The sequence below is a fragment of the Lynx rufus genome, unplaced genomic scaffold, assembly GCF_022079265.1.
Source record: "Lynx rufus isolate CCGP_SWC_20201006 ecotype Redwood Valley unplaced genomic scaffold, mLynRuf1.p SCAF_9, whole genome shotgun sequence".
NCBI classification, from domain to species: domain Eukaryota; kingdom Metazoa; phylum Chordata; class Mammalia; order Carnivora; family Felidae; genus Lynx; species Lynx rufus.
This window is the reverse complement of record NW_025814897.1, coordinates 46,792,842-46,817,464: the sequence shown is the minus strand read 5'-3', so window position 1 is coordinate 46,817,464 and position 24,623 is coordinate 46,792,842. Positions and strand designations below refer to the sequence as shown.

Genomic DNA, 24,623 nt, shown 5'->3' with positions numbered 1-24,623 from the left:
AAATACATGATGGCATAATCTAGATTCTAGTTAGTGTCATCTCAAACTAAGCAGTGGATGAGAGCAAGACAAACCATGAGCATTTTTTTGTTTTGTATTCATATTAGGTAGGCATAGACCTAAAATAGAAGACTTACAGGCAATTCTGAAATAGAGTGTCAACCACTGTGTGGTAGCTGTGGCCTAGGGTAACCAAGAACAGCCTGAGTCTTTTCTTGTTAAGAAAGTGTCAACTGGTCACCAACAATTGCCATGTCTGTAGCTGATCACAGGGCTCAGAGGCAAAACTGAGAACAAGGAGCCAACAGAGCAGTTAGTAGCTGTGTTCAGGAATTAGGATGGTAGCTGGCTCCTAGTAGGAGCTCAGTAAATGTTCCTTGTTGAATAGTCATTCATTTGGAAAGAACTGCTGCTGTTACATTGATTTATCCAACCTTTCTCCCACCCTTTCCTCCTCATTTTCTCACTCCTCTGGGTCCCTGCCACATACAACACAGCAAGATAATAATCACCATCCACAATATCATCTTTGAATGAAATATTAAATGTGTATCTGGATGCCAAATACTTAAAAATACGTTGCAAAACATAACCTAAAATGTGCATTTAGCTAGAGGCCCATCTAAAAAAAGAAAGAAAGAATAAAAATAATCTGAGTTCAAGCGAGAAAGAATGTGCTGTTTTTATGCATAATATTTCAAGCTTTGCCTCTATGAAGCTTAGATTTGCTAAAAGCATATTAAAATGCAGCTAGTTGGCTAATTCACAAATCAAGTCTTGTGGGTGTAGACCATTATTATTATTATTATTATTAACATTTAATAGTATTATAAATATTTATGTACTGCTGTACATTACCAAAGTGCTTAAAATTAGTTAAAGCCAAAAGCAGTATCATCTTTGTTCACTAATGAGAATGAAGTTTGACTGTTTTGTGGAAACTACAGAGAAAAAGACACATGGACTAGAAATTTAAATATTTGATGTAAAGTTCAGTTAAAATATTAAACTGTAATTTAACTAAGAACATAAGCTCCACACATTAAAAAATCAAATTATTAAAATAATGTTATTTTATGTCAAATTTTGCTTGTAATTATAGAACATGACACTGAAAGTCTGTATCAGTGTTCCTATAACTTTTCTGGTAATATGAATCACAAGGAATGTTTGTAAAAAATACAATTCCTTGACTCCCAAGACTTGGAGTTTCTGATTCATTGAGTCTGGAATGAGACCGGGGAAATTTTATTTTTAACCAATACCATAAGAAATTCTTATTATCAGGGAAAATTGAGAAACAGTCATTTCTGTGAACTAGTATCCAACTCCAAGACCCCATAGGAACTTGGAACATACAAACTTTATAATCAATCAAACCTTACTTGTATAATCAATCCATCAGGCACTGGGCTGATCCACATCTCTTTTGATCTTCATGGCATTCCATAAGATATCCATTTCTCTGATCAAATTTTGAAATGCTGAATAACTAGATCAAAAGAAAAATTGAATAATTAGACCAAATTCACAAAGCCAGGTCTATCTGGCTCCCAAACCTATGCCAAATCAGTATGTATTTTTGTCTGCACATTGCCAAATCTTGCATCTTAGAAAAGACAAAAAAGGAGGAGAGGGAAAAAGAAAACAGAATTCCAGTAAGTGTCCTTAAGCTTTTCAAGAGATTATTGAATATGCACACTAAGTTAAAAAGTTAAATCCACCTTAAGTTCTCTAGTTGAAATGTAAAATTGTTAGGAATTGTTTAAAATTGTTATAAATTGTTTCAAATTATTAAAAATTATATTCTTGGTGCCTGGGTGGCTCAGTCTGTTGAGCGTCCAACTTGGTTTGGCTCAGGTCATGATCCCAGGGTCATGGGATTGAGCCATGCAGCGGGCTCCACACTGAGCAATGGAGCCTGCTTAAGATTCTCTCCTTTCCCTCTGCCCCTCTCCCCCCTTCCTCTCTCTCTCTCTCTCTCAAACTAAAGTAAATAAATAAATAAATAAATAAATATAAAAATAAAAATAATTTAAAAAAATAAAATTACATTCTTTAGTTGAAATGTAAAATTGTTAAAAAGAATCATGTCCCAGGGGAAGACCAAAGGGAGTAAATGGTCATAAAATAAAAAAATATAGTTGATTTCTATATTAGTGTTAAGATAGATGTTATTTTGTTAGGAAGTGTAGAGTTCCTTTTGGTTGAGGAAGTAGAGGAAGAAGTAAATAGGTCATGGTATGTAAGGGAATCTGGTATATTATTTCTCTGAAGTTGGCAAGTTAAACTATAAGGAGACCATTCTTTTCTGGTGGGTGCAACTCTTAATCCTGACTGAAGGACCTAAGGCAAAAGTTATGTACAGTCTATACCTCCAACCTTTATTTTACATTAGAGCTACTGAGAAGGAAGATTCTCCAAAGTCTCTCTCCATAAGCAAGCCTACTTAAGAATCAGGTTATCTTGTACAAGTGCAAGAAATAATTGACCTGAGTTGAGCTAACTTTTTCAGAGAACACAAGCTGAGGTGAGCTAGTTTTTGTACAGAATACAGCTCTAATGTTACCTTGAAAGGCCCAGCAAACAAAACCTTTGGGCCTTTGATGTAGAAATGGGACAAATAGCATGACAAGAAATGGTAGACTCTGTCAGCAAATTGTTATTGAAATTAATGCCCCTCCCATTTTTGGTTTGTGGTAGTGGTCTGAATGTAGACAATGGTGATTACCTTTCAGTTTTGTTATAAGATGTGGCTACTTCCTTGGCTTTCAAAAATTCTACTTCCTTGGTTTCTTTGTCTCAATGTGTCACAGTATTTCTGCTTTAAGTTAGGGGAGATGACCTTGAAAATAGACTTGGGAGGGGGGCAGCTATAGTTTAAGGGAGAACTCAGTGTAGTAATGAACTTAGCTCAGAGGAGCTTTCAAAAAAGTAACAGACCCATCAACCAGTAAGAAGACATTTATGGGAATGAGTCTGTATAATGAGATGGCCATTGTAAAAGAATCTGATAAGCTGAGAGGGCCTGCTATAAAGCAACATCAAACCATATTAAGCCCTATCCTTCTTATATAGATGGGACAAGCCAGAAATTAAGAACTTTGTGTTAGAAGAGCAAAATGATATCCCAGTGGAGATGTTTAGCCACTAGGGCAAAAGCCAGGAAGGGTGGGTGGGAGTGTGGGGAGGTGCCTGGAAGGATGGTTTTTTAGTTTCAAAGAACATTTTGCATATAAGGAAGCATCCTAGTGATTATGAATTATTTTTATGTTTTGTCCATATTGAATTTATTTTATTTACACTTAATTTCTTAGCTGAAAATAGGTTTTGAAGACCTAAATGTATAAAGTTGTTGAAGAAAAGGCCTATTTCTCAAAGGCAGTAAGCTCTCTTACAAAAATAGAGTAATGATTGACTATCAAAAAGAATGAAATCTTACCATTTGCAACAACGTGGATGGAACTAGAGTGTATTATGTTAAACGAAATATGTCAGAGAAAGACAAATATCATATGATTTCATTCATATGTGGAATTTAAGAAACAAAACAGATGAACATAGGGGAAGGGAAGTATAAATAAGATAAAAACAGAGAGGGAGACAAACCATACGAGACTCTTAAATACAGAGAACAAATTGATGGTTGCTTGTGGAGTGTTGGGTGGGGGGATGGGCTAAATGGGCAAATGGGCACTAAGGAGGGCACTTGTTGGGATGAGCACTGGGTGTTCTATGTAAGTGACGAATCACTAAATTCTATTCCTGAAATTATTACTACACTATTTTAACCAACTGGGACCTAAATTAAAAAAAAAAAGTAGGGGCGCCTGGGTGGCTCAGTCTGTTGGGCGTCTGACTTTGGCTCAGGTCACGATCTTGCAGTTTGTGGGTTTGAGCCCCGAGCTGGGCTCTGTGCTGACAGCTAGGAGCCTGGAGCCTGCTTCAAATTCTGTGTCTCCCTCTCTTCCTGCCCCTCCTGTGTGCATGATCTGTCTGTCTCTGTCTCAAAAATAAACGAACATTAAAAAAAACTTTTTTAAAGTAATGATTAGTAAATCACCACTGAATTTAGTAGTGATAATAATAAAGTAAGTAGTAGTGATTCTTCTAGGAATTGACTGCCTTGATACCTTGCATGCCTGAGATCAGGAGCTAACTCCATTGTTCTTTGAGATCTTTCCAATTTTAAGAACTATAAATTTATGAACCAGAATCTGAGGGAGAAGAAAAATAAACCCTTTTCTCTTTAGTGTGTCAATGCATAAGAAACATTTTCAAACCAGATTGTATTATTTTTTCATGCCATGCCCTATTCTATCTGTAGGCCAAGTGGAAAATGTAGTTGGAAATGTTTTTTTGGCCAAATATAACTCTGTTCTGGGAAACTACTTCCTTTACCAACCACAGCTATTCAGACACATATTAGAATGTAGTATAGGTGTCCGAGGAATACCCCCCCCCCATGGTCCCCTAAGCCGCTGCATTAACTCCTAGGGAAAATTGCAAGTTGATGACAGAGGTATCTGGGACTGGCATGGGTGTCTGGCCTCTTTCTTAAATATCTCTAACCTAGCCAACAAGATGGCTGTGTGTTGTGAGAGAGGACAATGGAAGCATCTGGTAATAGCCAAAGAAGTTGTCCTTTTAGACATTTCCATTTGACTATCTCATAAGTCTACCATACTTTCCCAAATCAAAACCAATTCCCCAAAACACGTTCAACCTCCAATCTTTCCTATCTCAGTAAATGGCACCATCATATGCCCAAAAATTCAAGTCCAAACCTAGGACTTATTCTAGTTTCTGCTTTACCTCACTCCCCAAATCCAATTTATCAACAAATTCTGGAAATTCTGAACAAATTATTCTGAAGGAAATCTTGAATTTCCCCATCATTACTACTATTATCCTGCTCTAAGCCACAGTCATCACTCATCTGAACTACTATAAAAGCCTCCCATTTTCACTGCTGTTCCCTCTATACTCCGTCCTCTAGCCAGAAGATGGAATCATCTTTTAGAAAAACAAATCAGTCCAGGGGTGCCTGGGTGGCTCAGTCGGGTAAGCTTCCAACTTTGTCTCACATCATGATCTCCCGGTTTGTGAGTTTGAGCCCCGCGTTGGACTCGGTACTGACAGCTCAGAGCCTGGAGCCTAGAGTCTGCTTCAGATTCTGTGTCTCCCTCTCTGCCCCTCATCCACTCACACTCTGTCTCTCTCTCCGTCTCTCAAAAATAAATAAATGTTAAAAAAAAAAACTTTTTTTTTTTAACAAATCAGTCCATATCTCTTCCTGGCTTAATCCAACTTTGTCCATAGCCTCCCACTGTAACTTGAACATAATCAATGGTCTTGCCACACCCCATAAAATCCTATATGGTCTGGCCTCTGCCTACATCTACAATCTCATCTCCTATCTCTCACCCCTTTGTTCAATTTACCCCAACTACATTGTCATTTCCTCTGTTCCATGGACAAAGCTCCTTTGCACTTGGATTCCTTTTCCTGATATGCTCTTCACAGGCCTTCTTATTAGCTGTCTCCTCCTAATTCATGTCTCAGCTCAGTTATTAGCTCCTCAGAAAAGCCTTCCCACCTTTCTTCTCCCTATTCATTAGATTTGGGGGGAGATAATTTGTTTTTTTTTTTTCACTACGTGCATCTATTACTTTGCTTTGTAAATTAAGGTAAAAATGTATAAATAAACAAAATAGCCTCTTTAATCACTATTATATCACTTTGTTTTGCTTTCTTCATTGCAGTCATCATTTTCTCACATTAATTTTCTTTTTTTATGTTTTCTTATTTATTGTGTGTTTCTCACTGGAATGTAAGATCTATGAGAGAGGAATTATTTCAATGACCCACATCTGCCATGTCAACCAGTGTATCCCAGCACCTACAAGGTCATTTATACATTGCAGATTCTCAATAAATATTTGTTAAATGAGTAGATTTCAGTTGCCTAAGAAGTTGTTTCCTTTGGCTGAGAACGGTCATGTGCATTCATTTGAAAAGAGTGTTTAGTGAAATATTCTGTTTGCATATTAAGATACTATTGCCAAGGGACACCTGGGTAGTTCAATCAGTTAAGGGTTCAACTTGGGTCCAGGTCATGATCTCATGGTTCGTGAGTTTGAGCCCCACATCTGGATCTCTGCTGTCAGCACAGAACCTGCTTCAGATCCTCTGTACCCCCTCTCTCTCTCTCTGCCCCTCCTCCCCCTCAAAAATAAATAAACATTTAAAAAAAGATACTACTGCCAATACCCACGCACGTGGAATGGTTCCTTAATACAAGTGAGAAATTGTCAAAATACATGCAAAGCTCCTAACAAAGATGGCAAATAGATTAGTATCCAAATCTATTTCACATGTCAATGGTAAGGTTCACATCAATGTGAAAATTGAAAAGCAAACTTTATGTTGTTTTGAATCTGATAGCTAATACCTGAGTTCTGCTTTCTAGGCAGTGGTGAACTGTGTGGAATTGCTGATGCTGGAGTTGAAACCTGAATATGAGGATGCTCTAAACTGATTTGCAGCACAGTAAAAATGGAAGAATAAGAGGTAAGGATAATTGCCTACACACTCCAAACAAGACACAAAGTTATGAGGATGTGGCTATGACAAGTTGTTTAGAATTAGGGCTTTGAAAAGTAAGAGTTCTCATTGATTGAATGCCTACTGTGTGCCAGGTCATTGTCTATAGTCTTTATAGAAACAATTTAGGTGGGTATTATTTCCCAATAGCTATGTAAAAAGTAGAGCAATAACTTAAACTAGATTTTTCAAATCCCAAAGTTAACATGCTGTCCACTGTACCTCTCAGTCTTCTTCTGATGATGCACTCCATTTATTTCTGTGATTCCTAGCCCAAGTTTAGAGCCTGGCACAGCATCCTAACAGAATCATGCCTCGCTGGACAGTAAATGCCTCTGCTGCCAGCGGAGGGGGCACCTAAATGTCCAAGCTGAACTGAATCCAAGGTTTGCTGACTAAGCAGGTTTCAAGTTTCATGCTCACGCCTCTTCCTCCTCCCTTTCTTTCCCAACATCCCTTGAAGCTCACCTCTCCCACCGTCCACTGGGGAAAGCATCTTCCAGGTGCTAATAAGAAAGATACTCTGGCCATAGTGTGATGGAAAGAGGCAGCTCAGCAAAATCACTGCTGAGAACCTGGGCAGGCTTAGACAATGTGATCTGAAGAGCTGAAGTGTGCAACCCACAGAGAGAAAGAATTGGGTAGAATGAAGAATTGAAGAGGATGAGCTTAAGAGGAAAATCTTCCTGACAGAAATGAATTAGTTATGGGATCAACTCCCCAAGGAAAGGGATGTGGCTCCATTCCCTAACTCCCAGGCAGAAAACATACTAGAAAGGACAAGCAGGAGACAAGGGGAGACATCAATGACTAATCGGTGCTTTTCACCTTTGAGTTTTATGAAGATGAATGGAGCACTTTTGAATGGAGGAATGAAAACAATAATAAAAATGAAGAGATGGTACTGACTAAGGCACTGCAAAGATAAAGAGGAATAGAGGCTTTTGGCCCTGTGCAGAGTGAGAAAAAACTTTTCTTCCAACTGGGAGATGCAGAGGTGAGCAGTTCAGAGTTTTGAATTCACAGTTCAGGCTCTGCCACTTGCCATTTATATGAACCTGAGTAAATTAGCCTTTCTAAGCTACAAAATAGGATATTATTCCTATAGGAATCCTATAGGAATCTCCTATTTTGTAGGTTATCTCTCACTATAAAATAGGGATAACATCTTTACAGAGGGTTCTTGTGAAGATTAAGGGAGATAATTTGTGTCAAAAACAGTGTTTAGCATGTAGTAAGCACTCACTGAATGACAGCAATTATTAACGGGTTATGGCTTTGTGCAGAGGGAGAATATAACCAAGATCACTGTTAATCAAGGTCAGATTATGGGGACAATTCTTCCCTTTAGACTTAAGGATGGTGCCTCCTTGTTTGAATCATTTGCTATGTTGATGTCTCACACCCTCTTTATTGACTTGGCTTTCAGCTCACAGAGAAGATGAAGCCCAAATATGATAGACACCACCCCTGCTCTCAGGCAAGCTTGCTAAAGAGCAGCTCAACACATGTTGGTACTCTGCATCATTCTAAAGATAAAACCATGTCCCCATGGAAGGATATTGTGCACAGATGATAATAGTAACAACACTAGGGGCGCCTGGGTGGCTCAGTTGGTAAGGTTCCAATCTAGGCTCAGGTCATGATCCCGTCATGTGCTGACAGCTCAGAGCCTAGAGCCTGCTTCAGATTCTGTGTCTTCTTCTTTCTCTGCCCCTCCCCCATTTGTGCTCGTGTGTGTGTGTGTGTGTGTGTGTGTGTGTGTGTGTGTGTGTTGCGCGCGCGCGCGCTCTCTCTCTCTCTGTCACTCAAAAGCAAATAAATAAACATTAAAAAGAATAAAATAGCTAAAAAAAAATAGTAACAGCACTATACATTTATTCAATCTTTTACTATTTACAAAACACTGTGACTTATAAAAGGTTACTATTTTTACTTCATAGATGAGGAAACAGAGGCTTAGAGAGGTGAAACAACTTGATTCAAGTGACATAGATAATTGGTGGGTGGAGCAGGGATCCACACCCAGCTCCTCTGACTTCAAGTCTGGGGTTTTTCTATATCACAAGATGATGTAAAGGATGGGAGCAGGTAGCAAATTAGAAAGCCATTTGCTTCCAATCATAAAAACATTGAATTTTATTTACTTTTTAAACTTTTTAAATGTTTATTTATTTTTGAGGTGAGGGAACAGGCAGAGAGAAAGGGAGACATAGAATCCAAAGCAGGCTCCAGGCTCAGAGCTGTCAACCAGAGCCAGACGTGGGTCTCAAACCCACGAATGCGAGATCATGACCTGAGTTGAAGTCAGACATTTAACCGACTGAGCCACCCAGGCGCCCCACATTGAATTTTAGAACAGAAAGTAGCTTTCAGATTGCCTAATACTGTGGTTTTTAGACTGTATCCAAGGAATCCTGTAGGAAGTGGGAAAAACCAAGCAGGAAGTAGGATTGTATGCACCTCAGTTTTTATCAGTTAATTTTATAACATTACAATGTACTTTGAATGAATGTTTAAATCATTAAGACTTTCCTTTAAGAAGAATGAAGTTGAAAACTCCTAATCTAGTGCAACTGTTTTCCTTTCTCTAGTATGATACTGAGGCCTGGTCTGGTTAAGTAACTTGTCCAAATTTCATAACTAGTTAGAAGCAGAGTGAGGAATAACACTGAGTCCTTGTCACCTGCATATTTGATAAGCATGTTGCAAATGTCCTCATTCTCCAAATATTTCCCTTTGATTATCTCAAGCAGTCATTTAAATCATCAAGAAATAAGCCCTGGGGTTATTCTCTCCTGATGATTCACTATGTGACCTAATCAGTCCACTGATCTCTGTACCCTTGGCTTTTCCATAGGTAATAGGGAATGATAATTCCTGTCTAGGCAGCTCTCAGTGGGGGTGTTGTAATGATTGTAAAAAAGAACATGTGGAGGTTCACAGGTTTCTTCCAGGGAAGGAGACTCAGAAAGTTCAAGATCTTAATTATTTACAAATGCCTACCAAGTATGTCATTGCTTCTAAGGTGACCTTTGCAATTTACCATCCCTGTGTATTTATTGTTCCTCATTTGAGAAGTCAATGTAGTTTATTTTTGTAACCATGTTAAGATTTATGAAATAGCCTCAAAACTTATCACATTGGCTTTCTGATAAGACTGTGATTTCTTACTACTTGCAGGTGGTAAGTAAATCTTTTAAGGTTAAACACCTTTCATTATACACATGTTATAAAGGAAGTGATCACTACTGGGTTCTAGCAATCATGGGGAACCTAGAACCAGATGAAACCAAAGGACTTGCATGCAGGTTACAGAGTTTGTAATTTGTAACCCTTCCACCTAACTGGCAGTTTTTCCTTCTTCAACAAGGAATACTAGGAAAATGCTATCACAGACCTTCAGGCTAACCTTGAAAGCAGCCTGAGGACTGTGTGTCATCTTGGCTGAGTTCTTTATTTCTCTGAGCTTGTTTTCTCACTTGTACAAAGCAGACATTGCATTCCCTTTCCACCTCACAGGGTCACCAAGGATCAAAAGAGAGAACATAAGGTGACATGTTTTTAAAACCATGATGTGTATGCTAACTGAAAGGATGGTCATTTTTAAGAATGTGTTAGGGGCACCTGGGTGGCTCAGTTGGTTGAGTGTCCAACTTTGCTCAGGTCATGATCTCGTGGTTCATGAGTTCAAGCCCCACATCAGGCTTGCTGCTGTCAGTGCAGAACCTGCTTCAGATCCTCTGTCTCCCTCTCTCTGCCCCTCCCCCACTTGCATTCTCTCAAAAAAAAAAAACTTTAAAAAATTTCTGTAAAGAATGTGTTAAATACTATATTTATAATGTACGTTTCAACTAAGTCTTCTAAATTTGTTAGGAATACCTACTTTGGAATGATCAACTACTTAGGATGAAGAAAGGTATTTCAAATTATGCTGATCTCTATGAAGAGAGTAAAGTGGCAATATCGAGCAAGACGAAGTTAGAGCTAAGGAATTCCCTCCCTAACTGGCATTATCACAAAACAAGAAATAATTTTCTATTTTCAATTAAGAATATTTTAAATATAGGGGCACCAGGGTGGCTCAGTCAGTTAAGCATCCGACTTCGACTCAGGTCATGATGTCGTGGTTCATGGGTTCAAGCCCCATGCCGGTCTCGGTGCTGACAGCTCAGAGCCTGGAGCCTGCTTTGGATTCTGTGTTCTCCCTCTTTCTGCCTCTCCCCTGTCTCTCTCCCTCTCAAAAATAAATAAACATTAAAACATTTTATAAAAAAAGAAAAGAATATTTTAAATTAAAAAATAAGAAATTAAACAGGTCTTTACCAAAATTCTACTCTGGATGCCTCAGATTTCTAACTACAACTCTTGGAGAGTAGCATTTCTACGCTTATTCATGTTGATACTTTCAAAAATCTGGACCTAGTTTCCATATGCAGACAAGCCACAGAAGTGGACCAATATTTTAAGACTACAATGTTTACTAATGGATGTCTGGCTAGAAACAGTGTTGGCAGAATTTTGGCGGAGGCATTTACTCTCACTAATGATGTGGAACAGGGCTGCGTAATCATGTCCACTTGTATAAAGTCTACCCAATACTTCATATTTTGAAATAGAACCAGAAACAAGCACCTCCAAAAGTCCTGGGATTTTCCTGGAAGAAACATTATATCAGAACTGGTTTAGACCTTCTGCCCCATGACTTCACAGGTAAAGTGGATATCGGATGCTTTTGCAGAATATTTAGAGACAAAAAGACAGTATGTCCTATGTATGGGCCATCCGAGGCCAGGAAAAATCTTTCAAACATTTCCTTAAGAAAATATATCAACTGTTTTTCCTGCACATATATTAACAAATCTTTAAAGTAAAAGGACACTCAATCCACACCACTGCCCCTTCCTTCCATGCCCCAGGAAAGCTATACTCAGTTATGCATTATCAATTTCTTTCTTAGCTATACTTGGGACTAAAAGCATTAGCAGTTATTCATCAATAAGGAAGAAGGACAATGACATTCATTTAGACTGCTTGGACATTGTTACTGTATCACTCTTCTGGGAGAAGGTAATTTCTGTCTATTAAAAGAGACAGATTCCAAACTAAGATATGTGGGAAATCATAAGGTATTTAATAGAATTCAAGTAATGCATGTGGTCCTAAAAAATTGTAATTAATAAGGATCTAGCCAAGGAAAATTAATAACAGCAAACCTTTAAAATGGAAATCCTTAGAATAAAGGAATAGCTGTTAGAATATTAGTATTACTCTGTATTAAAAATGTCAAGATACTGTCATTGGATTTCTTTCCCTTCTACCTAGTTCTAGATCAACAAAGAATCTTCATTATTTTCTGAAATTAGATGCTGCTTCAAAGATTTTAGAAGTAAACCATGAAATGAGTACACTGAAGAAGCATTATTAGTTTTTGCAGATTACTATTAAATTACATTTTTTATCCCACATTAAAACTTAATCACAACGTTTGTCAAATATCTCAAAGATATGCTTTAGACAAATACCTAGCATTATCTGAAACCAAATCTGATTGTTTCAAATGGGTAGGAACTAGGCTGTGGGGTAGGAAAAAGTCCTATATTTCTCACCTCCTCTCTTCCTTCCTCCCTTCCTCCCTTCCTGCCTTCCTGCCTTCCTGCCTTCCTGCCTTCCTGCCTTCCCTAACTTCCTTCATTCATCCTTCCTTTTTCCACTAATTTGACTTACGGTGCTCCTGATCTATATCAAGGCAACATTTCAGTGGAAGGTATACTGCAGGAAACAATGTGCCGAATGGTTGTCTGGTAGTTCAGACAAGGAGACACATTTGCAGTGCATGATGCTGTCGTCACTGCAGCTCCCATATGTCCTCTCTCAAGATGTCTGTGCCTCAGTCGTTGCAGATGTCATCAAAGATTATCCCTTTAATTTTTAACGTTGTCACAGTTAATATATACCCTTTACTTTTCAACACTGTCAATGCTAATTCAAACCTTTTAACTTTTAACATTTTAAAGTTAATATAAACTCCATTAAAGCTTCTCAGCTGATCAAACACAGGAATGATCAGTATGAACTAGTCATATTAGTAGTTTTTCCAGTAGATAGTCAGTAGATTTTTTTTGGTGATGCTATTGTGAACAGTTATAACGATGGCTACCCTTACTTACCATATTATTTCATATGCAAAGTATATCATCCTAAACACCTCATTTGAGACTCTGCTCACTGCTCACCACTCCAGGCTTCTTCCCTAATTGCCTGTGCCATCTCATAACTTCTCCATGCTTCTGCCCCATCCCTGGAGCTTTATTCTTTACATGTACATCAACTCCTGTCTCCATTCTTCCAAGTATTGTTAACACAAGATACTATCTGCAGTAGACTTTTTTAAGTGTGTTGGTTTCCTAGGGCTGGCATAACAAAGGACCACAACCTGAGTGGCTTAACCACCAAGAGTTTATTGTCTCAAAGTTCTGGAAACTAAAAATCTGAAATCAAGGTGTTGACAGGGTTATTCCTTCTGAGAGCAGTGAGAGGAGGATCTGTTGCAGATCCTTGACTTCTAGATGGCTGTGTTCTTCCTGTGTCTCTTAGCATTGTCTTCTTTTTATGCATGTCTCTGTGTCCAAATTGCCCCTCTTATAAGGACACCAATCATGTTGGATTTGGGCTCATCCTAACGATGTAACGATGTTACCATTGTAACTTGGTTGCCTCTATAAAGATCCTATCTCCAAATAAGGTGACACACTGAGGTACTAGACGTTAGGACTCCTACATATCTGTTTTAGGACACAATTCATCCCATAACACTAAGGTTTAAAGATAACACATGGGAAATACAGCATAGAAAATAAAAACTTAAGCTACATCTTAAGTGTCATTGTCTTAGAAGCTATTGACTATGCCTGGTACAGAGTCTGATTCTCTCTATCCTTCTGTCCAAACTGCTACCATATTTCTGTGGCCAGTTCACCATACTGGATGGAAATCTGATTGTGCACTCTTACTCCCTGTGATGGTTAATTTTATGTGTCAACTTGACTGGGCCGCAGGGTACTCATATATTTGATTAAACATTCTGAGTGTTTCTGTGGGGGTATTTTTGGATGATATAAACATTTAAATCAGTAGATAAAGCGTATTGCTCCCCATAATGTGAGTGGGCCTCACCCAATCATTGAGAGTCTGACTAGAACACAAGGCTAACCCTTCCCTAAATAAGAAAGAATTCTCCTACCTGACAACCTGCAAACTGGGACATCAGCTCTTCCTAGTTCTACAGCAGCTTCCAGTGTGAGACTCAAACTGGGACACTGGCTCTACAGAATGTACATCCCTCCTCCCCCTACCCCCCCCCCCCAACATGAACATTATTTGTTCTGTTTCTCTGGAGAACCCTAACTAATACAGTCCCTAAGACCAGGTCCTACCTAATAAAGAACAACCACAAATACTGTAAGTATCCCTTCAGGATTGCAATCTCTCTGCTATAGAGCCAGCAATTTATCTTACTCAGCACAGTACCCAACTCCTCCAATCTTAAGCCTTTATATATAGGTTATTCCCCTGGGTTTCATTCATCTTTATGACTAAAAAATGTCCCCCCATTGAACTCTCCAAGAGCCTGCCCCAAAGACAAAATCCAGCTCTCAATCTTAGTGAGACTGAGAAATACTGAAGTCCAAACTCAGAGCACTCTGCTATATGCACAGAACTTCTCATATATTCTTTGCATACATCTCAAATCACTGAAGACTTCTCAAGTTCTCCTCATCTAATTCCATCTAAGGCTTTTTATGCAACTATACAATTTCTTCTATAGCTTAATATTGCATGTGTGTGGCTTTGTAAAAAAAATTAGCCTTGTTTAATTAAGACTCAGCACATATCCTCCAAAGTTTAAACAAATGAGAGCTGAACCAAATCAGACTCTTCAAAGAGTGTTTCTAGGTTAGAAAGGGCCACACTACTTCCCCTGACTCTGTGCTTGACTTTCATCTTTACTTTGGGTTTCTGTTTTCCAGATTCTCTATGTCACCACATCACCTGGTCATGCCTCACCCAAAGCTGTGTGGTTCCCCTTTAAAATTTTCAATGTGGACAAAAATGTTTTCCCTTGGCATAACTAAGACAGGCTGGTATTTTCAAGAACAGCTTTACTAAACATGAGGGAAGCAGAAAACAAATAATTACATAAAACATACACCATATAAAAATAGCCAAGTTTCCAACTGCAGGTTTCTGTTTCTAAAAATTCTATTAGAAGTAGGAAAGTTTTACTGGGCCTCAATCTCATTTACCCCTTAGTCAACCACATCCCTTATTTTGCTGTATCCTGTCTGGACTCCTTCTCTCCTACCTTCAACACTTCATCTATCCCTGAACCCTATAATCTTGAGCTGCTTGCTTGGTTTTCTTAACCCGTATCTCAAAGAAAAAAATACCCAGTAACTTACTTTTAAAACTATCATTCTCCTGGGGCGCCTGGGTGGCTCAGTCGGTTGAGCGTCCGACTTCAGCTCAGGTCATGATCTCGCAGTTTGTGGGTTCGAGCCCTGCATCAGGCTCAGTGCTGACAGCTCAGAGCCTGGAGCCTGCTTCGGATTCTGTGTCTCCTTCTCTCTCTGCCCCTCCCCCACTTGTGCTCTATCTCTCTCTGTCTCTCAAAAATAAATAAATGTATAAAAAAAATTTTAAACTATCATTCTCCTAATGAAATATCCTGGACTCCCAAAGACCTGCCAAAATGCCTGCTTACAAGAGATTTTCAAGTTTTAATGTTGAAGATTCACAGGGTCTCAAACATTAACTCTTCTCAATATTGATATTAAATCAGCATTTTAAAAAAAGTACATTCTAGGAAATAGTTCCTGGGATAATGAATATTCTTGACAATAGCAGATAGCATTCTGAGCTCAAATAAATTTGAAGAATGTTGGGTTAAACTAAGTTTCAGTTTTCTCCAATACATAATTTCTCAAATCATTTCATGCAGTCAGCCAATTCTTTTTGTGTGTGTGTGTGTCTTTTTTTATTTTTTAAATTTACATTCAAGTTAGTTAGCATATAGTGCAACAATGATTTCAGGAGTAGATTCCTTAATGCCCCTTACCCATTTAACCCACCCTGCCTCCCACAATTCCTCTAGTATCCTCTGTTTGTTCTCCATATTTAAGTCTTTTATGTTTTTGCCCCCCTCCCTGTTTTTATATTATTTTTGCTTCCCTTCCCTTATGTTCATCTGTTTTATATCTTAAAGTCCTCATATAAGTGAAGTCACATGATATTTGTCTTTCTCTGACTGACTAATTTCACTTAGCATAATACCCTCTAGTTCCATCCACGTAGTTGCAAATGGCAAGATTTCATTCTTTTTGATTGCTGAGTAATACTCCATTGTATAGATATACCACATCTTTTTTATCCATTCATCCATCAATGGACATTTGGGCTCTTTCCATACTTTGGTTATTGTTGATAGTGCTGCTATGAACATGGGGGTACATGTGCCCCTTCGAAATAGAATACCTGTATCCGTTGGATAAATACCTAGTAGTGCAATTGCTGGGTCATAGGGTAGTTCTATTTTTAATTTTTTGAGGAACCTCCATACTGTTTTCCAGAGTGGCTGGATATCCAGATATCCAGAGTGGATATCTTCTTTGGAGAAGTGTCTATTCATGTCTTGTGCCCATTTCTTCACTAGTTTATTTGTTTTTTGGGTGTTGAGTTTGATAATTTCTTTATAGATTTTGGATACTAACCCTTTATCTGATATGTCGTTTGCAAATATCTTCTCCCATTCTGTCGGTTGCCTTTTAGTTTTGTGGATTGTTTTTTGTTTTCGTTTTTGTTTTTGTTTTTTGGGTTTTTTTTTTTTTTTTCTGTGCGGAAGCTTTTTATTTTGATGAGGTCCCAGTATTCATTTTTGTTTTTGTTTCTCTTGCCTCTGGAGACATGTTGAGTAAGAAGTTGCTGCGGCCAAGGTCAGAGAGGTTTTTGCCTGCTTTCTCCTCAAGGATTTTGATGGCTTCCTGTCTTACATTGAGGTCTTTCATCCATTTTGAGGTTATTTTTGTGTTTGGTGTAAGAAAGTGGTCCAGGTTCATTTTTCTACATGTCACAGTCAGCCAATTCTTCATGAGCACCTATTATGTGCCAGGCACTGATCCAGGCACTGAGAAAATACTAATGAAGAATGAGCAGAACGTATAAAATCCTGGCCCTGCCTTCATAGAATTCACCTTCTAGGTAGGGTTCACCAAGAAAAGTGAATGAACAGGCAAGCAAATAAGATTTTCAAATAATGGTAAGGACTCTGAAGACATTAGGGGGTGATATTATAGGGAAGAGCTGGAAGTGGGGAAACCCAGCAGGCAGAGGGAACAATGAGTCCACAAGACTCAAGGCAAGAGAAAGTTCGGCATATTGGAGGAAGAAAAAGAGCCTCTGTGGCTGGAACTGAGAAACTGTATGGGAAACTGTATGCATGTGAGAAGGTATGATCTTACAGGCCATGGTAAGAAGGAAGATTTGATCATTGGTGCTATGGAAAGCAAGATGAAGGGTCTTAAGCCTTAGCACACTGTCATAGTACAATTTGAAAAAGAAATCTCCTTGGCTGTTGCATAGCGAATGGAATTTAAAGGCCAAGATTACAAGTGGAGACCAATTAGGAGCCTCTCACAGTAGTTCACCTGGGAGACGATGATGGGGTTGGCAGAGCAGATAGATGTGGATGGCTTCAGCATGTTTTTCAGGAGTGGAGAAGACAGCACTTCCTGATGGGTTAATGTGGGAAATTGGAGACCAGAGAGAAGACAGTGATGACTTCTAGTTTTGGGGCTTGGGCAGTTAACTACATGGTGGTATTATTGACAGAGCAGGGAGAGACTAGGGAAGCAAAGGCTTACAGGGGTGAAGGAAATCAAGAGATTGTTTTATCCACATTAAGTTCAAGATACCAATTACACATATAAGAAGCGCTATCAAGTAGACATATCTTACATATCTTTGAGTCTGGAGCTTAGGAGAAACGTTTGTGATATAAATTGGGAAATCACTGGCATAGAGATGGTATTTAAAGTCATGGAACTGGAGAGATCACCTAGGGAGAATGTAGGGATTCTAAGGCCCAAAGCCAAGCCCTGAGGCACTTTGAATTGAGAAATCTGGTATAGAGGAAGAGCCGCAAAGAAGACTTTTAACACATTCATGTACATTAATGACTCTTTAAGAAGTGATAACAGAAGTCAGCATTTCTCAAACTTACTTGATCTTGGAAACTTTTGTCACATGGCATCTCACAGGGATAGGGTCCCAAGGAAAATATTTTGGGAAACATTGTTCATACCCTTCTAGCTGCTAATATATTAACTTCTAAGGTGACATAGGCAAGTCTTTTCCCTCTAAGTGGAGAGGTATTTCAATGAAATCCTATCAGTTGCTAAGCAAAACACTCCCCTGATGATCTAGGCCAAAAAATGTACCTGCGGGAAACACACATGAGCCAAATGCAGTAAGGAAGAAGGAAGGCTGTTGCATCATTGCTTTACTGAGCCAAACCTCATATGCTGGCCATTTTTGCCTTGTTACATTAATAATAGTTATTTTGATGGAAGAGTGAGATTGAAGGTCTGAGGAGAGGCCCAGGATTAAATGCTCTTTTTTTGGTGAATTATGTAACTTTTTTCAGAATGCTAGCATTTGGGTGTTTCTACCTGTATACACTATACCAGAGTATCTTTTGATGCTCTGGAAAGAGTTAATTTAGATAAAGATTTTTCTCTATTTTCTAGTTAGTTGTTTTTTTGTTTTTTGTTTTTTTTTTTTTTGTTATAAACAACAGAAACTCACTCATGCATATTATTGGGATCTAAGGCAGCCCTAAGGACAGGTTTCTCTCTAGGACCCCTTTTTCCCTCCTCTTCTCTCTCTTCTTTCTCTGCCCCACCCACCCATAGGCCAGAGGCTGTCTGGTCTTTCATAGTACCTTTGAGACTTCTTGCTTTATAGGTATGCACTATGAAATCATAATAAAATCCTCTACATTTGTATAGCACAGTCTAAGTAGACCCACATGTTATGGACTGAATGTTTGTGTCCCTGTAAAATTCATATGTGAAATCCTTGATCTTTGTGAGGTGGGGCAGTAACTGGGAGTCAATTAAGTCTTGAGCATGGAGCCCTTGTGAATGAGATTAGTACCCTTACAAGAAGAAACACAAGAACAAACTGATGGTCATCAGAGGGGAGCAGGGTGGGGGAATGAACAAAATGGATGAAAAGGAGTGGGAGATACAGGCTTCCAGTTATGGAATGAGCAACTCATGGCAATAAAAGGTACAGTCAATGGTATTATAATTCCTTTGTATGGTGACAGATGGTAGCTACACTTGCAGTGAGCATAGCATAATGTATAAACTTGTTAAATCACTATGTTGTATACCTGAAACTAATGTAACATTATGTGTCAACTATATTCAAATTAAAAAAAGAAAAAAAAAACAAGAAGCAAAGTAAAAAGAGAGATGATCTCTCTCTCTCTCTTTCAGCTGTGTGAGGATACAAGAAGAAAACAGTCATTTGCAAACAGGAAGAGTTCCCTCACCGGACACTAGATCGGGCCTTGATCTTGGACTTCTAGTCTCCAGGACAGTGAGAAATAAATGTTTGTTGTTTAAGCCACCCAGTCAGTCTATAACACCCTAAACTAAGAGAACACAGTCTTGAAGGTTTGCTTTAAAAATGAGGAAACCAAGGCCTAGGGAGGAGAGACAAAACACAGTGTGGAAGGACTCCTAGATGGCTTTGATAAACCTAAATTGTACTCTTGTGTGACTGTAGGCAAGTTTGTGACTAGGCCTCAAATTCCTCTTCTGCAAAGGGAGAAGACTGAGAAGCGGTAAGTGATTTTCAAGATGCATTTTGAGGCATTTACAGTCTGCTTTTATGATTTTGAGATGGAGTGGCTTGGCTGAAGTCATACAGTGTTCTATCACCTGGCCCAATGTTTTGTTTTATGACACCACACTGAGTTTCCATTAAAAATTTTTTTTTATGTGAACTAATTTTTCTTATCTATTTGTATTGCTATGAAAATACTACCAGAAGGCAGCATTGTACAGTGCATAAGCATAAACTTTGAAACCAATTGGACCTAGGTTTGGATGTAGGTCTACTTTTAGCTCTTGTGACCTTGGAGGAGATACTTAACCCCTTCTCAGCCTCGTTTTGTCATTGTAAGAAAACTGTGTATAATACCTGCCTTATAGGGTTGCTGATTAGATTGAGATTGTGTCTATAAAGCATCACGGTCATAGCAGGTACAAAACATTCTTAGTCCAATCAGGCTGCTAACAGAAATTCATTTCTCATAGTTTTGGAGGTTGAGAAGTCCAAAACCAAGGCTCTGGCAGATCTGGTGTGTGGTGAGAACCAACTTCCTGGTTTTCAGATGGCAGTAAAAGGGCTAACTGGTTCTTGGCCTTTTCTTATAAGGGCACTAATCCCATTCATGAGGGCTCTGCCCTCATTACCTAATCATTTCCCAAATTATGCCCTGCTTCCTAATACTATCACATTGGGGATTAGGATTTCAGTATATCAATTTGAGGAATATACAAACATTCAGTCTGTAGCACATTTCACGTCTCCCTCCTTCTTAATGATTTGGGGAGATAAGGAATTACGGCAAAGAGTTCATAAACCAGGATGGAGATGGGGCATGCATTTTTTTCTATAAGTAATATTTATTCAGGAAAACATTTTAGTTCAATCAGTCTTGTTGAAAGCCTTTTCAAAATATTAGTCTGTGCTCCTCCTTTGGAACACTCTGAATATAATTGGATCTTTCTTGATGACTGAAGACCTTGCCATGCCTCAGGCTTATTATTCAGCTGTTTGGATAAATATGCAGAAGGTGCAAAACTTAGTTGGAATGTGTTGAACTCAGGAAATCTTCTAGAAGTTTGTTGTTTATTTTGAATTGAATTCTTTGTTAACAATTTTATCGTGGTCAGACTTCTAAATAGTGTAAGCATTCCATTTGTAGATGTGTAGATATTGGATATTGTGTTCTGGTTAAACAAATGATCAACAGTTTTTTTTTTTTTCTTTTAATGACTTCTTTGTTAACAGACCTGAACCAGGAATCATCTTTAACATGAGGAAATATGAAGGCCTTTGAGGCCTTAAGGAATGGATACCCTAATGGGGGGAGGGGCAAAACATAAAGTCATAAAAAAATAACTATAACAAGAACCAAATGAAAAAGAGAACTCTTTATAAAGAAATCAGTACTTGAAATGGGACTTGAACCACATAGGATTTGGACCAGTTGTGCTCATTGCTAAGGGAATGATCTTTAAAGTAGAGAAAATAGTTTGAATAAAAGCACAGGGATGGGGAATCTTGGGGTATATGCATAGGACGATAAATTGTTAAATCAGAGATAATTAAGGTTAGCAAAAGATACTTAGTTGGGATATTTCTGGTTTTTGATAACATGTGTTGAATATCCAAGTATCTTGAAAAGTGTTTCTTAGGTTCTTATATAGTTGTGGGAAACTCTGATCTACCATATATTCTTTTGTAAGTTATTTTATCTCTGTGGGCCTATGATATATAGGTCACAAAAGAATTCATAGGGCTTCCAATTTGCCTGTTGTTAAAGGCCTAGAATCATTTCATGGACACCACAGATGTCTAGTAGAGCAGAAAGCCCTACCAAAATCCATCTGCCTATGTAGAAGACAACCTTTAGAGCCACAGGATAGGTCATGGGTTTGGATCTTCATTGCCCCTCCTTAAACACCTCAAGCCGGGAGTGTGGAGGAGGGAGAGAAACAGGTTTCTGTAATCTCCCCACTTGCCTCACCTGCCCCTCATTTGCCAGCCCAGCCCTATGCCCACTCCCATCCCACACTGGCTTATTAAAAACAAGGTCACTTTCCTCAGAGGGAAAGACACCCTTTCATCTACTGGTCAATGGACTTACATACTCCTTTGTGAAAGTGGAAAATGAGACAAAGAAGGGAAAAATCTGTGCAGGACCCTGGTGTTATGGGACATAGTCTGCTTTGTGGAAGCCATCACTCCCAGCAGGAAAAAAAAAAAAAAAAAAAGGCATGACATAGCAATGTGTATATTCCACATTAAATTAATTGGGCAGTGAGCCCCTTGTTAAAAAATTGCTGGATAGACAATCTCATTAACATTTCCAAGTATTGATTGACTCTGATAAGTAAGGAAAAGAAAGATTGATGAGATTCCCAAACTCAGCATTCCACATGTAGAGCAAAGCAAGACTATGCCAGTGAACATGACCTTTTGCTTTTTAAGGAAACAGACATTCTATCCTGGCCACCAAATGAGGAGGACACTTAGTATTACTCCCTGTATGGGGCCAAGGCTCCCTTCTAATTTTCTCTTTTTTGTTGTTTTTCCATATCTGACTTCTTTGTTCCTGCCCTTTACCCTCAATCATAAATGTAAGACCGCTCACCTAATAATGAAAAACTCCTTTCCTAATAAGGCACAGGGCCAGAGTGGTAGAATTGGAAGGAAACTCAGAAGCATTGAATTCACCCTTCTGGTTTTTGAAATAAAGAAAGTGAGGCCCCCAAAAATAAAGTGGACTTACTGAGTATGGAGATGGTAGGGATGGAAACAAGTGGTGGTTCATGTAGTGTTAGTCCGTTTACAGGGTGTTATCACATACGTGATCTCATAAAAACCTTTGATGTAGGTGATATTATTATGATTTTTTTTTACAGGCGAGGAAACTGAGACCCAGAAAATTCTCCCAAAAAGGGAAAGCGCACTTTCCCTTTTCATCAGGGAAACTGCCATGACAAAACCTAGTAATTCTGAAATGCCAAACTCTGCTCTGAAGGGCAAGGCATTCAAAGATTGAGAAGATGCTGCCCGTGTGCTTACATCTGTTAGGGGCAGGTTGTCAATCTTCCCACAAGGCTACACGCAGGGCACCCTAATGCTGTTGAAACATCACCTGACCCCTGCAAGGACTGAGTTTCATATAGCCATTTGATGCCCTCTAAACATGGTTACGTGGAAACCCTAGAAAAGGCCAGCTCTTCTGCAGAGGTATCTACATCTTTAAACCACCCAAAACTAAGAGTCTCTGTAATGTGAAAGGTGAATGAATTAAAGTTGTCTCAAGATTATGAAGGCATTCATATGATTTTTGTCTTTCTCTGACTAATTTCACTTAGCATAATACCCTCCAGTTCCATCCATGTAGTTGCAAATGGCAAGGGAAAAAAAAAAGATTATGAAGGCATTCAGACTTTAATTGGGAACAGAGGCAGGATGGGGATGAACTCTTCTCATCCTTTTACTGTTCTTTGTGACTAGCACCCACCTCTATGACCCTGCCTTTTCAAGTGACACTGACAAGTATCTACTCTTTTTTCCCCCGTTTTAGTCATGTAGAAAGAATCTGATCACCAACTAGATCATACTTTCAGGGATGGTGAAAAAATCATTTGGAACTTCTGTTCATCTAAGATAAGGGTCAGCAAACCACGGCTCACAGGCTAACTCCAGCCTGCTGCCATTTTTGTAGGCTCATGAGTTAAGAATAATTTTTACATCTTTAAATGGTTGAAAAAAATCAAGAGAAGAGTAATATTTCATGCCATGTGAATCTAATATTAAATTTAAATTTCAGTGGCAATAAAATTTTACTGGAACGCAGACACTTTTATCATTTACATCTTGTTTATAGTTGCTTTTGTGCTGTAACAATGGGGTTTGGTAGTTGCAACAGAGATTATATGGCCTGCACAGCTTAAAAATATTTACTGTTTAGCCTTTAACAGAAAATCTTTGCCAGCCCCTGTCTAAGAGCACTAATCACACTGTATGAGACTGGTTCTATTCATATCCACCTCCTAAACTAGACTTTTAAGCTTATGAAAGGCTCCACTGTGCTTAGAATGAAACTCTACTTTTGGTTGGCACTCTGTACATGTTTGTAGGATGAAAAGAAAAGTGAATAAATGATGTGGGCTTGGGCAAGTCAGTTCCCATTTCTGGGCCTTAGTTTCCCCTTTTGTGAAATGAAAGAGTTGGCTAACATGACATTGGTCCCGTCTAGCTCCCGTCTAGCTTTAAGGTTACTGCAGCCAAAAATAAATATTATGCTCAGTTCATTGAATCTTCTGTTTTATAACTTCGGGTTCTCCCTTAGTGACTTTCGGAATATTGGCTGGTTTCTCAGGTCTTTCAGTACTGTGAAGGGGGTACCCTTACTAGCTAACTTTACTGGAGCATTTGATGCTAGTGCTGTGTGCATTGCCTACCATGTGAAAATTCATTATAAATCAGCAACTTCCTTTTCTTCATGGCTGCCTGTCTTATGTGAGTGTAGCAACATGAACAAATTTCTCAGGGCCTGGTCACTATTAAGAATCTGAACATGTGGATAAGTCTCAAAGAGAACACACTCTGGATTTATGGCCCCCCCTTTCCCCCTCCATCAAGATGCATCCACATGGCCTAGAAAACAGCCATCTGCCATCACTTAGAAAAATCTCACTACTTAGAAAGATTTAGTACTTGGAAAATAGTGGCATTTTCAAACCAAATGGATATAAAAGTTCTCCTCAAAACCTCTTAAGTACACAGGGCCATGTTCTCAGGTGGTGTTTAGTGGACACCGTCATGGCACAAGGCTGTGGCCTGATATGTTATCAGTGGGATTTGATTTGAGTAGTTATCCTGCACTGTTTCCTCCCAGAAAGGTAATTGTGTCTCCCCAACCCCATCACTATTAAGGGGACAGAAAATCTTAGAATCCAGGCACATATGACATGAGGAAACATGCTTACAGCAAATATGACCCGATGAAGTCTTCCTGTGCAGCAGCCAAGACCAACCCTCATGCACCAGATGAAATTTGTTTTCTGGATTTTTCTGTTGCCTTTTCTACTTCTTCCCCCAGGTTGCTAACACTGTCCATTCTATCTCAGACCTCTGCTATGATG

The 24,623-nt window shown here is 38.8% G+C and overlaps 1 long non-coding RNA gene across 2 annotated transcripts in view; it reads left to right on the top strand.

The window, feature by feature from the left end:
* LOC124504685 (uncharacterized) overlaps nucleotides 1-23,421 on the top strand; it is a 48,778-nt gene extending 25,357 nt beyond the window's left edge. Inside the window, exons 2-4 of one of the 2 annotated variants that reach the window (XR_006960503.1) lie at nucleotides 6,473-6,573; nucleotides 19,167-19,516; nucleotides 22,389-23,421. This is a non-coding gene — a long non-coding RNA (uncharacterized LOC124504685). Of the gene's footprint in view, nucleotides 1-6,472; nucleotides 6,574-19,166; nucleotides 20,842-22,388 lie in introns of those variants that run through there. The other variant, XR_006960502.1, reaches the window with a different exon arrangement.
* The last annotated feature ends 1,202 nt before the right edge of the window (nucleotides 23,422-24,623 follow it).